Raw genomic sequence first — 13977 nt, 5'->3', positions numbered from 1 at the left:
AATCACCCATATCCTGTATCCTCAGAGTAAACAGAAATGCTTTACACAGAAACAGTGGTAGAGGGGTCTTGTTTTACACCGACGCAGAGAAACGGGTTGCTATTTGAATATTTTCGCCCCTAAACTGCACGACAAATAGAATCTGCCGGCTATAGTGAAAAGCATCGCATACACTGAGCCATGCTGGATACTCTGAGTGCTCGAGTAAAACTGGCTTACACACAGACCCAGAAAAACACGGTTCAGTAGGAAAGAGTTAACGGAGACAACAAAACAGGTCATTTGACATCTGAGCAGAAAGGCTGACATTCTATCAGCGCTCCTCGTGTTACAACTCCAACTCCTCTCTGCATGTTACTGTTCCATCTGGACACAGATGAATGTGTGTGTGGCGTCCCGGTGGCTGAGCCAGCTAAAGGCGTACACACACCATGTGCTTGTGATATCAGGGGTTTGAGTCCCACTCATGACCTTTCTTGCATGTGTACAGTGGTTCAGAGACAGGAGGTTTTGTCTGAACACCAGCAGCAGAGTGATTTTATAAACAGCAAAATAAAAAAATGTAGGTGAAAAAATGAGGTGCTGTGTGATTGATTTAATCAGACACAATGTTCCTCAGTGTTAGGACATTGGTTTAGAGGAATAGGTACAGAGAAATAAGGTGCCGTGTTACCTGCTATCTGAGTGCAATGGTGGACACACACTATCCATCCATATCATATTACCTCGCTCTCCTACTCTTTTGTTAGTCCAGGGAGAGGGAGAGAGACCAGGGCCTACCGTATGTTTTATACAGGAGGGTGTTGCCGAGGAACCAGACCATAAGTATCTGTTTGCTAGTGCCATAGATAAAATATATGGGATCTGGGGATGTTTTGGTCTACTAGTGGTGCTATACTAGGGCTACCACTGTAGTATCATGCTAGTATAATAGAAAACCATGCACTTAACAAGTAGACTTATTTTAAATAAGACATGTTTATAGGCTAGGCCAAATAATATAAATAAAAGGCTTTCGTCAGCCTAGTTAGAAGGGAATGTTGTGTGTAGAAGTCTGCTACCAGTGATTTTTTTTCACCTCCAGACCCTTAGTATGCTGTGTGTGTGTGTGTGTGTGTGTGTGTGTGTGTGTGTGTGTGTGTGTGTACATCCATCTATCCATCCATGTCTGCAGGTCCCATTCCCACTGCACAAGCTGGCTGGAATAGTTTAACTCATGTTTTGTCTGCAGTACATCAATAGTTTATAATAGGAACAACACTGAAGGATAACAAATACAGTCAGTCAAATTAATTCTCCCCGCAGCTGTTCACGGCTGGCATATTAAATTACCCCTGTTCTAAACCAGATGAACTTGGACATGGCAAATGACTGCTGTGCTCTGTGTGTGTTTAGTCATAGGATGATTTTTATTTTTAGCTAATATTTTCTCATGTCAAAACCAGCCACATGTGAATAAGGCCAGAAATGTCTCTGCTACTTCTGCATATTTAATCATAAAAGGGATTTCTTTCTGGCTAACATTTTCTCATGTGAAATCATGCGGTGCAGGAGATTGTCAGGATCACTGCTGTCGGATGAAACCCTTTTTTTTTTTTTCTCCAAAAAGAGGGGAATTAAGAAAAACAGCTTTATTTCAGTTTGACAGCCATGCGTTTTTGAATTTGCCCAGCGTGTTTTGAATGTATTCTAATGCTCCTCGAGTCTTAGAATTCACTCAGCACATCATGGACCATGCAAACGTTCAAATCAAGTCAATTCCCCAGCGTCATGTCAAAACACGTAGTGTCGGGGGTTGTAAGAAGCGTCTGTTGTTGAACTTGATTTGACCCAGTAGAAGAAGGAGCCTTGTAACTGACACCCTCAGTCCCTCCAGTCATGGAAGAGACAGCTTTCTGAAGATGGTTGAGTAGCAACATGAGCCCTGTTGGTTTTCCTGCTCTGCTCTGACCTGGCATGGCAGCCCTGGTGGGAACCTGGAGGAAATTGAATAATATCTCTCATGGGATGCTGGCTATATAATACCAGCTTGTGTGTACGTAGACATGCACGTGCATGTGTGTGTGTATACGTACGGGGGTCAGTTTGTGTGCATGTGCATGCAAGTCTATTTGTGGTCTAAATAACATTTAACAATAATTTAATTTAATAATTTCTTTCACTTATTTCTTTGTTGTACAAAAAGCGAGTAACCTTTTGTACTGTTGTCACATCTCTAGTATAGTCCTATATTGCGACTCGATTAAATTTTCTCTTACATTTTTTTTTTTTCATTTCCATATTTAAACCTTCATATACCCAGTGCATTAGAAGCATAGAGGGAATTGAATACTCAAATAACCAAGGCTCTGGGCTAAACCCCCTGGACAGGAGGCTAATCTCTGCATGGACTAACATCTGTATGTGCTCTGTCAACAGGAATTGGCATTATGAAACTGATTCTGTTGGCATTCTGTACTCAAAAGCAATTAACAGGAAATTATAATAGATTTCAGCAGGGAACTAGCAACTAGAATTTCTGGTCCATTCTGCAGATCACATTTCCAAATGTGTCTGTGCATCTCACAGCCAAGACAGACATTTTCCATTTCTAAAAACCCCTATGGGATGGTGAAATAATTTTGCCTCTCATTGTTACAGCAGTATTAGTTGAATCCTCACATAACAGGCACTGTGTCCCAGAGCAGCTGTAGAGCAGGCCAGCTGGACTAACATCTGGATGTTCTCTGTCAACAAAAATCAGCCTTATGAAACTGAGTTTTTGGCAGTCTGTGTTCAAATGTGCTTAACAGGAGTGGCTGACTTTTGGTGAAATCCAGATGGATGTGAGCAGAAAACTAGTGACATTTTTTGTCAGTTACTGTAATAGCTATATAGCTTGAATCCCTACATTACATAACCAGTGCCACCCAACAGGCTAACGGCTGGATCTTCTCTGTCAAAGAACATCAACCTGAGGAAACTAAGTCTATATTCAAACATGCTTAACAACAGACGCAAGCTTCCACTGAAATGCAAAAGGCTTTTCCAAGTGACAGAAGAGTTGACACAGACTTCTAAAATGTATGTGGAGATCTCAAAGTAAACAACTGCTGCCAAATCAGTCTGATGGATTTCAAATGCTTTAACGAAACCGGAGCCATTGTCAGCAACTGTTGCAGTCACTTTCTGACTCAGACCACATGATGAATGTATTTGCTCTGCTCTACCTCACTGGCAATGCTTTCACAATGGCAATGCAAACCCTAACTAATAGTGGCTTTCTTGCAAAGTAGAGCGATCAGTCCAGTGTGTTGTCATGTTCCAACGTTTTTGTTGTGTGTTGTCCGCAAATAGGTTGAGACATATTCGAGCTCTCATTTTATCTCTGTCTTCATTTTGAATAGCCTAGGCCTTGGTTTTCACCACAGCTGTTGTGGAGTATGGAGCTACTTTTCTTCACAGTAAACCTGGTGAACCCCCAGTTTTGACTGACTCTGAAAATATTGCCTCTTCCTCCCTCTTTTTAGATGACAAGCTAAGCCAAAAATTAATTGTACCATAGTGTCTCTTGTGTGTGTGTGCACAATCAACATGCTAGGCCAAATTTCTCCTGTGTGTTTGAGTGACTGGCTAAGTTAATGGCGAATGGTAGAGAGTAGTATTTCTGTTGTGTAATTGAAGAGCTGGGCTAAGGGTGAACTGTACAGTAGAACTTCCTGTCTGTGTGAGTGGCAGGAGAGGCTAACGGTGCCAGCTGTCATCCCTCACCAGTGCTAACTAGCTGCTAATCTCTCTCTCAGCTCCACAATGGAGACATTGATTCCCGCAGACCAGCCATTTCCCCCCCCCCCCCCCCCCCCCCCCCCCCCCCCCCCCATCTGCCACAATAGTCAATTAAACCTGAGAGAAGAGGGTGAGAAAGAATGAAGCATAGAACGGGGGGGAAGGGAAATAAGGGGAAGAGAGGGGAAATGGCTTTAGAATGTGTGTGTGTGTCTGTGTGTGTGTGTGAATGGTTAAATGATTTCTTTGGGAACATACTTGTGTGTTAGTGCTCGAAACATGCGTGTGTGCATGTCTTTTAGGAAAGTGGCCTATGTTGTCCATCTGCCGCAGCAAGTTATGGTTCCCAGAGGACGCAGGTTGTGACATTACTCAAAGTGTGTGTGTCTGCACGCACGCGCACAATTTTTGCATTAGTTAGACATACAGATAGGTTTAGACATCACTGGGACTGTGTGTGTGTGTGTGTGTGTGTGTGTGTGTAGGGGACATGGACTGATCACATGACCTGAACCTGCCACTGCCTGTGTTGATTTCTTGTAACCTATTGATTTTTCTAAAGCTTTTTAGTTCTTTTCCTCTAAAATTACCTATACATGAATTATATTAGCATGAGATATGGTGCATAATACTCCAGAATCCAGAATCACTTCAAATCGCAAAGTACATGGACAAAGAACTTGGTGTAGATGGTGGCTAATTGTGTAAGGACATGCTGCTGTTGCGGACAAAAGAAAATGGCAGAAAAGAGGTGATCATTTTATGGGTGCACTGTGCCTTTGAACAAAACCCAGAGACGGTCATAAACCAGGACGGTTCACTGTGTCCATTATTTGTTTACAGCCTACCGTGTGTGTGCGCTTGCATGCATCATGCGTGGTCGCGTTGCCCTGCCTGAGGCATTGTCAGCCCAGATGTCTCCCTTGACCAAGGAGGTTTGCCTTTGGTTAATGAGGTTTTTTTGGAGAGTTTTAATCTGTTGTGATTTAGGTGGGCTAATAGACTAAAACCAAATGCAGCACATTATTTCCTCATTCTCTTGTTTGTTGTGGTTGTATCCAACTATTGCCAATCTCTCCAACATCTGGTTTCTTAAGCTATGGGTTGGTATCTGCAATGGGTTGCAAGGTTATTACTAGTGAGTCCCCATGTGACAAAGGAGGCAATATTTCTTTTTCCTGAGCCTGGGTTCCAGGGCTAAACTATAAATTTCTCATTTGTTACGATGGGAAAAACCCAACACTCTTTTTTTCTCACAAAACTAGAATGAAAAAATTCCTAGGTCTCTCCCTCTTCTGAAAATATAAAAAAGCCTTTATTTATTTGACCGTTGCAGCTTGCATTTAAAGATGCACCTATGTGTTGCAGCATGGCTGATCTTCATCAGGGTGCAGAGAGTTGAATTTTTTGAATCTTGTTCTTCATTCTTTCCACAAAGTAGCCCATTTTTCTAAAAAGTACCGCTCCTTTCTACATTCTCTACATTCCCTTTCCTTTGCTCTTTTTCTTTTTCTTGGCTATTTGTCTTTTCCGATGAACAAAATTTTGAGAAAAAAAATCCTCACTGGTAAAAGACACAGCAATCTATTTGCGCCACGTAATTATTCAGGTAACACAGTAACTTCACCACATAATTAGATTTACTATGACACATCATTTGAAATATGCATTTTTGTTAAATACTGATACATTTTTTAAATTCAACTGCAACTAGCTCGTCAAACATGCATGTAAATATAATTAGGCTATTGGCACAGCCTCTAACCAGCACTAAGGACCAGAAAAGTCGCAGTTGTTTGTTTTAGTTAGTGTCAGAACCGTTTTTGATATTGTTTTTGGCATTCCAGTTTAAACTGCTCTAAAAATAAAAACAGACCACAAGGCTCTTCAACAATTCTTAGAGTAGGTTATTCTGGCACAACCCTCGTCATTTAGGTCCTGGGCTAAAAGAGGTTTAAGAGCCCCAGCTCTAAAGGTCAGTCTTGATAATGACACTCTCTCAATAAAGTCATTAGGTTTTCAATAGAGCAGACTGTTTGTAAAGCAAACAGACAGAAACCCTTGCTTCAAATGAAGGAATCCAGAGCTGTCAATCATCCTTCCTTCATTCAGTAGTGTTGTGGACCCAAACACAGGGGCCATTTCACACCAGTGTGATGCAGATAATCTGGAAAATGTGACCGCACAAATGCAAGGACAGTCAGAAGATGCCCTACTGATTATTATTCAAAGTTGAAACTAAGTTTTATCAAAATTACTGGTGTTTTTTTTTCTTTACACAGCAGCCAGTATGCACTGTCTCATAGAGAATACATGCAGGTTTTTCACTTAAAATTGTACTTGGTGTGAGAAAAGCTTTTGAGCTCGTTTTTAAAAATATAGTATTGATCAAGGAACAGTCACTGGATTGCTGGATGGTAGTCACTTGATCACAATCATCTTTGCTTATTGATATACAATGTGATTTGGGCTCTCAAACTTTCCTTCCCAAAATCATATAATGCAAATTAATTTTCTCATTCTGGCCTAGAGCCTTATTACACCCTATTGCTACTAATGTCATATGGCCCACCTTGACCCATTTTGGGTCCCAAACCATAGTTCAAGAAACAACAGTGTAATGGAATATGATAACAGGTATATAACAGGTCTCTGAATCGACTGTATGGTTAAGCGAGTGTATATTTTTCTGGTCTTTATGTATTGGAGCGGTGGTGAGATTAGAGTGTGTGGGAGTCAGAGAAAGGGAGGGAGGGAGAAAGGGACAAAATGAGAGGAATAGAAGGAGTAAAAGAAAGAAAAGTGTGGGGCAGTCGGAGAGAACGGAAAGGGAGAGTCGGAGACAAAACAGGAGAAAATAAAGACGGAGTGACAGGTTGTGTGAGGTCTTTAGCCCCTACAGTCTCCGGTGTTTGTGTTTCTCTCAGCATGGGGCCCTGTCCCTCAAAATAAGACTGCTCTGTTTAAGAAGGGCCACCCTGGGGCCAGCAGGTCCTCACAACAGAGAGAGTGTGTGTGTGTGCCAGAGCTAGAGAGGTTGAGGCTTGTGCTATGGCGCGGTCTATTTTGTGTTTTGTTGTGGTGTGTGTGTGTGTGTGTGTGTGAATGAACGAGAGCGAGAATTTGATTTTATTGTGGTTTTTGTGCATGTGATGCTTTGGTTTCATTGGTTTTTTATCGTGTGTGTGTGTGTGTGTGTGTGTGTGTGTGTGTGTGTGTGTGTGTCTTGTGCTGTTCATGGCGCTCTGTGCTTCTGAAGAGGTCCATTACCCTATTCACTCTGGCTGAGACAGACAGGTCCTCTTTCAGTTCAAAAAAGTTCCTGTTTATTTCAGCTGAACTGTTGATTATCCTGCTCATACTGACGGAGTCTATTGAAGCCGCCAGCCCAAATGAAGCAATCATTTATTTATGCGGAGAACAAAGGCACTGTCTGGCGCTGTTATTTGGCAGACTGCTCCCTTCAGCATAGCTGCTACTGCTGCTTATCCAGCCTGAGAATGCCAGGGAATGAGAGATTTGAAGGCAGAGTGTAAAGTTTTTGCACTGCACAAATATTGTGCTGTGGCCCACTGGTATCAGGGTATGAGTATAAGCTCCCATTAGTTTCCATTTAAAATACTGAGCAGTTGTGTACGGCGCTTGAACAGCACCAACCTAATAATATCCTTGGAAGTGGGCTAGGACGATATATGATTGGATACACTGCCAGCATGCTTCTAATGTACCTGCATCAAGCCAAAAGTGCATAAAACATAATGGCAAAAGACACTAATATTTCCACACCATCCATCCACCCTCCACCCTTTCTTCTATCCTTCCATTTCTCTCTCCTTCCATTCATCCCTTCATATAGTGTTTGTGTAAATTATAGACTGGTGTCTGTAGTGCACTTTGGTCAATCTAAGCTATCCATCCATGCACCTATCCCACCCCTCTTCTTCCTATCCCTCCCTCCATCCCTCTCCCTCCCTTTCTCTCTCCATTCCTATGTAGTCTAGGTGATGTATAGACAGAAGTGGAGGTCTATCAGTTCATCCTTCAATCTGTTCCTCTACCCTTATATTTATCCGGCCCATCCGTCGCTCCCTCCCTCCTTCCCTCCAAACGTCTGTATAATGTATAACCTGGATTCTGTGGCGTGCTTTGGCTTACCTAGTCTATCAATCTATGCCTCTATCCTTCTCTATATCCCTCCATGCATCCCTCTCTCCGTCTGTGTAATGTATAGCATGGACTCTGCTGGACTGTGATCGACCCAGTCAGTTGGCAGGGAGCCCAATGGTGCTTAGCTGCAGCCAACCAGCTCTGATAAAAAGCATAAATATAGGTTATCCATGTCTTATGGTCTTAATCTGAACCCATGACCCAGGCTGTGAATTGTGTGTGTTTTGAAGAGAGAGAGTGATTCGGGCAGTGTGTGTATGTTTAACCCTCACACCAACACACACACACACACATACTCACACAATCATTGATCCCCTTGTCACGCAAAGCTACTCAACACAAGGCAGCTGTAACATTTCCAGCACACTGTAGGTCAAGACCGGCATCAGCATTAACAGCTCTGGTGGTACTAATTGCATGCTTGTTGAGCCACATGCAATTCTCAACTCATGTACTTGCTGCTCCCCAAAATAACTCCCAAATAAATTCATATATACTGTAATAACAATCACATGCATTTCAAGCGGTCTCAATCATTTCCAATAGGGAATGGTTGAAAAAGTTGACTGTATGCCCAGGCAGTGCATTCATTCCAAATCAAGTTCACAGGATCTCTGCATATTATCCATCCTGCTTGTCCATATCCATTTTCTCTCACAAAGAACCTGAACAGAGATGGGCACATGTGCAAATGAAACTCGTCCAAATGTGCATGCCAATTTTTTCAAGAACTAGCACATTTAATAAAGCCAAAAAGGGAGACAAATAGGAAGAGAAATTAAAAAACCTACAGCAGTGTCCTGTGCTTGCGATGACAGTTAACATTTACATTTGGTGAGAGCAGATGGGTGTGGGTGCTGGGTGCTGGTTGCAGGATGCTGGTGGAAGTGAGTGGGTGGTGTCTGAGCTCCACAACCCCCTAACCAGCCCACTGTGTAATGTACTGAGGAACTGCTCTTGAGGTGTATAAAATTATGTTCATATAATTACAAAGAACTGTAAATTTGTTTGTTTTCATTTGATCACAGTTGACATCTGTAGCAATTTTGTGTCCATCCTTGCATTCAGTTTAATTCAACTAAGAAAGCAAAATAGCACTAGTCAAATCAATCGTGTGTCAATGTCACGTTTTGCTGAATTTTCCTCCTTTAATGATTTAGATACAGGAGACCCATCCTGTGGGGTCAAATCTAACTGGCTGCCAGTTTTTCTTCATGCCTGTTAGCAGTAATAAGTTATCATTTCTAAACATTTTATAGTATATTACAATAGGGGAAATTGCAAAAGATGTAGTCAACATAGGTTAAATCATAACAATCCAAAAAATATACAAAGTAGATGATTTGGGCCACTAACAATGTAGAAATTTGTGGTTTGAATAGCAACATTTATTTTCCCACATCTCTGTGTTTACAGACCAAGTCAGGTTTTAGAGAAGCCTGTCACTGCTGTCATGTGGAAACCTCGTAACTCAATTGTTGGCATTTTTCATACAAGTTCAATTTGTACGTGGTCCTTTATACATTGTAAAGTTCACATGAAAAACATGACACTCTTTCAAAACTCATTTTGTATTTTCAAACGTACAGAGCCATCGATTTGCAAAATACAAACTCTTAATGCCTTAGAAACTGGAGACAGTGGGTTTTCATCTGACAGCAACAGAGTACGTTTGAGCGGTTGACAGCAGATGGATGTGCAAAGGCAGCTTGGATGGTGTTTGGAAGTGTGTGGGTGCTATCTGATTCAGCTCCGTTGTCACACTCTGTCTCCCCATCTACATCTCTATTATTTCATTTAACCCTTTCTCCTCCTCTTCCTTTATTCTCACTTTCACACTTTCTCTATGTAGCTCCTCGTGTTTGCATGTTTGGATTACTTTTTGGATGGTTTCCCCCACAAAAGGATCCCCCCCCCCCCCCCCCCCCCCCGCACTCACACGCAAGAGTGTGAGAGAGTGTGTGTGTGTTGCCCTGTTATCCTCAATGAGAAAAAGGTCCTATGAGAACCTCCACATCACCTGTTGCCATGGCAGTTAAATAGGCAGAGAGGGAAGGGAAGGAATGGAGGGAGACAGATAGAGACAGAGGAGGGGAGGGAAATTGGATGATGAGTGCATTTGATAGAATAAACAGGAGAGAAAGAGGAGGGAGAGGACTGGTAATGAAAGAAGAGAGGGAAAATGAGAGGATGAATAGATTCATACTTCATAGCTAAAAAATACTGCTAATATTTGTCTTTGTAAGATGAATTTGTGAGAAATCTGCAAGATGTGTGAGTTTGGCGGTCCCACATGTAATCACTGGGAAAAGGGGTGCAGTTGAAGAACAGAACAGAATGGCCCTCCTCACACGCTGCTGAATAGACAGGCTTTCATAGTTGATAATGAAAGGTTTGAAGTGGTCAATCACAGTAAATGATGGCCATTGTGTTTGTTAGAGGAAGGCAAGTAAGTGGCAAGTAAGTGACAAAAATGCACCCCACAAACATGAGATATTCCACTGCCCAAATATAAGTGGCTATTATTTTTCCTCAGACAAAAGAAATGTTCGTCTGGAATATGAATTGCCCTGAAGGAGGAAAGAGAGAAATGGAAAAGAAATAGGCAGATAGAGGACAAAAAGTAAAAAAAAATGGAGACAACCGAGAAGAGGAGGAGAAATGGATGACTGCTGTTAGAGGAGAAAGGAGCTAGGAGAGAACAAAATCACAATGCCTGTTGACGAGATTGACAGTTTGGGAGAAAAAAAATGAAAGTAGTAAAGGTAAAAATGCATGTTGATTGGTTTTGCTAAGATTTCTGAGAAGAGATATAATCTAGGAATATGAGAAAGCAAAGGAAAAGAGAAGAAGTGGATGATTGAAAAGAAGAAATGAAAGGATGAGGAATGTAAAGGAGAAGAGGAAGAGAGCAGAGGAGAGAGAGAAAGAGTGTTGATGGTATTGCTAAGATTTTTGTGGAGCAAAAAATGTAAGGACAAAAGAGAGAGGAAGAAAGAAGGAGGGGAAGTGGATGAGCGCTGATGTGAGAGGGAAGAAAGGAGAAGGGGAAGTGGTGGAGGAGGAGGACAAGTGCATGTCGATGTAATTGCCAGGAGTAAATGGGAGACAAGAAAAAGAACAGATGAATAAGGGAGAGAAAGAAGATAGGAGGAGAGGAGGAGGGGAAGTGAACGTGGAGGGGAATGCCAGTAACGGCTTTGTCTGGTCCTCCTCACTGAAGGATGGATGGACATGGATAAACGAACAAACGAATGAATGAATGCGATCTAGAGAGAGAGAGAGGGTGTGAGAGAAGGCTGCCCCTTTCTTCCCTCTCTTTTCAGAGGTTCAGAGGGAAGAAGGGAAGATTAGGGAGGAGAGCATCACGGTTTGTTCAATTCATCTATTCATGGCCAACGCCTGTCTCTCTCAGGAACGTGTGAGAGGAGGAGAGCAGAAAGGAGGCAGGCACACAGCCAGAGTGTGTGAGTGTGTGTGTGTGTGTGTGTCTTTGTGCATACATACATGTATTTGCCTGCATCTATCTTTGTGTGTGTGTGTGTGTGTGTGTGTGTGTTACAGAGAGGAAAAACTGGAAGATGTAGCTGGCAAGATAATTGAGCTAATAAGAGTGTTGGAGAGGAGAGAGGCAGCAACAAAACCGAGGGATGCTTCTACTTGAAAGATAAAATACAGAATAAGTAGGTGGGCTAGTGGAAAGAGAGAGAGAGAGACGGAGATGGAGGGATCATGTAATTGCCAGATGATTGTGAACTGAAAGGATGCACTAGTCTATTGGAGAGAGAGAGAGCGATGGAGAGAGGCAATGTAATTGGTTTCAAAGGATGGATGTAAACAAGGATGGATGCAGCATCTAGTTGGAGGTGGAGTGCAGAGAGACGGAGGGATTCAGCGGCATGAAAGCGAGAGAGAGAGAGAAGCCAGGGGGATGTTATAGCTCGTGCAGAAAGAGAGAGAGAGAGAGGAATGGAGGATTTAGGCGTAATAGCTAGTTGAGGGGGAGAGTTGCCGGGACGTTATAGCTGTCTGATGGAGGTAGAGCTGATGTGGTCTGACAGCGTTTGTGCTGCAGGGCCCGACTGACTGACTTCTCACCCCACTGAGAGAGGGAACGAGAGGGTGAGAGACAGAGACGGGGTGTGAGAGAGAGAGAGATGGATGAGGTGAAAGAGAGATGGATGGCTTGAGACTGATATGTGTCCAGATGGACTTGTGCAAGGTTTAGTAGCAGAAACCCTTTGTGATTTTTCTGGACTAAATTTCTCCACATATACCAGGGAGAGAGGAAGAGAAGAGCGCAGAGAGAAATGGTATAATCCCTCTGCCAGTGCATTAATAGATCAACATTTTAGTCCTATTTATTAATTAGATGAAATATATATTATATCCATTTGATATTTTCACTTTGTTCATTAGCTAAACCCTGGCTAAGATTTCTTCTTTTTTTAAATAAAAAGCAGACATAGCTAGCAATTCAGGAGCTGCTTCTTTGTAGGCTCAGATCCAACAGCCTGTCACCTTGAACTTACCACTGCCACAACACAAAGCTGGTGAAGGCTTCAGGAAGTGTGTGTGTGTGTGTGTGTGTGCGCGTCTCAGGTTCTCACATTCTGAACACTCCCTCCAATCCATTTGACTTCCTAATCCGCCGGGAAACCGCCACTCTTTTCTCCATTTCTCTCCAGTTTTTCTCCTTTTTTGCCTCCCTTCCTCCTCCTTTACACTTGAGACAATGTGTAGAGTTTCTGCAGAGTTGGCTAACTGGATTTTCTACTACCGCCCTAAGCTTTACCCCCCACCACAAACACACCCACATGCATGTGTGCGCGCACGTACACACACACACACACACACTCACACTTCACACTTCCAAAAAACCCACTTGTATAACTTTTCTTGTTTGAAGCCAGATAAATAGAGCCCCACCCTGTTGTCACCTTGGAGAGAGAGGGGGAGGCGGGGAAGGAGGGAGAGCTTCACAGACAGATATTAATTTCTCTTTTGCCAAATATTGTGACAAACTGCAACATGAACAGCTGATTGCTTGCATTTTGTGACTGGGGATGCATCTCTCCTTGTGAAATACAATTTTGGACAAAGTAACACTGGTGATCATAAAATGTTAAACTGCCATTTGCGAGAAAAATCTTTCCGTTATCGTATGCCTTTGACTCCCTCTTTCTTTCTTTCTTTCTTTCTTTCTTTCCCTCTGTCCCTCCCTCCCTCCCCAACCCCTGGGTTCCACAGGAGAGAAGGACTAAAGAGAAGAGTAGAGAAAGAGGGAAACTTAATCCCTCTATTGAACGAGAGGAGGACCAGTTAGGGTCTTTTTTTATTTTCCACTGTGCCAAAAAATCCCACCCTGCTTCTCTCCCCTTATCATCCCGTACACTCACAATTCTCCACCCAAATTACACACACACACCTCTATCCACCTCACTCACACACTGGCACACACGCACACCTCTTTATCTCTCTCACTCTGACACAAAAACATGTTCTCCTCCCACTCTCACACGTCAGCCTAACTGTGCTACTCTGCCAGTGTTGTTTTTTCAGTGTTTGACACAAATGGTTGAATATTGATTTTTAGTGGTTCAACCCCGTAGGGATGCAAACCCTACAAGTAACTTTACATCTTGCCCAATAACTCCTGAGCCGTAAGGCCTAGAACTTTTTCATACAAATAAACGTCAGATTTGCTACTCCATATCGGGGTTGATACCATACAACAGTGATTCAACCTATACCCAGTTCTTGAAAACGTTTACAGTTTCTGTTCTAAACACCTATGTGCAGGTAACTCTTTCCCGGGGAAAACTCCTCTGCCACACAGGAATAATGTTTGGAATAAACAGTAGAAGAGCTGTGCAGTATGAGCAGCATTAGCCACCATGGCTGAACAGACAAATAAAAGGGTGCTACTTGCAGAAACTCAGACTTCATCAACAGAAAACAGATTAATCACTCAGAGGAAGGCAAGTGTACTAAAGAGGAAAGTGAACCAAAACTAGAGTGAACATTGCCATTGCCTTCCAAAGA

At 42.6% G+C, this 13977-nt stretch overlaps 1 protein-coding gene across 1 annotated transcript in view; it reads left to right on the top strand.

The window, feature by feature from the left end:
* The window catches only part of LOC139929174 (frizzled-3), a 31127-nt gene that overhangs the window by 892 nt on the left and 16258 nt on the right, over positions 1 to 13977 (top strand). The gene's annotated exons all lie outside the window — the stretch shown is intronic.

This window comes from Centroberyx gerrardi, chromosome 1, assembly GCF_048128805.1.
Source record: "Centroberyx gerrardi isolate f3 chromosome 1, fCenGer3.hap1.cur.20231027, whole genome shotgun sequence".
In the NCBI taxonomy this organism is placed as follows: domain Eukaryota; kingdom Metazoa; phylum Chordata; class Actinopteri; order Beryciformes; family Berycidae; genus Centroberyx; species Centroberyx gerrardi.
This window is presented reverse-complemented; position numbering and strand designations above follow the sequence as displayed.